This window comes from Nicotiana attenuata, chromosome 1 (assembly GCF_001879085.1).
Source record: "Nicotiana attenuata strain UT chromosome 1, NIATTr2, whole genome shotgun sequence".
NCBI classification, from domain to species: Eukaryota; Viridiplantae; Streptophyta; class Magnoliopsida; order Solanales; family Solanaceae; genus Nicotiana; species Nicotiana attenuata.
In genome coordinates, this window is record NC_031989.1 from 6,545,629 (window position 1) to 6,546,214 (window position 586).

The following is a 586-nucleotide window of genomic DNA, read 5'->3' on the forward strand; positions in this document are numbered from 1 at the left end:
GGATTCGCGTTGTTTTTTGATTTTTTTTCGAGTGGGCTTTGTTCCCTTAGCATATTTTGATGGTTATGTTCTGATTTTGCCTAGATTTGGAGCATCCGGAGGCCGATTCGAGGGGCAAAGGCATCGCGAGCTAGAGTTTGGGCCGGATTGAGGTGAGTAATGATTGTAAATGTTGTCCTTAGGGTATGAAACCCCGTATTTCACATCGTTGTGCTATATTGAAGTGACACACACGCTAGATGACGAGTGCGGGGTCGTGCACCATTGGGGATTGTGACTTAGTCCATTCCGAATGACTGTTTTACCGCGTATTTATTTGAAAACTGTTTGCTATCATCATTTTTTGGGCTGAATGCCATATTTGGGCCTAGTGCCAACTAATTGGACCCTTAGGTGATTTTTACTGCTATTTCCTCATTGTTTGTACTGTACACTTGTACTCAGTCATGTTATATTCTACTGTTTTCTATAACTCTAGCCACTCTTTACTTCTGTTTGTAACACCTTAAACTTAGATATTTAAATTACATATTTTGGTCCGACGCATCATGTTTACTTATTGTCCCGACGTGGCGTTATTGAGATT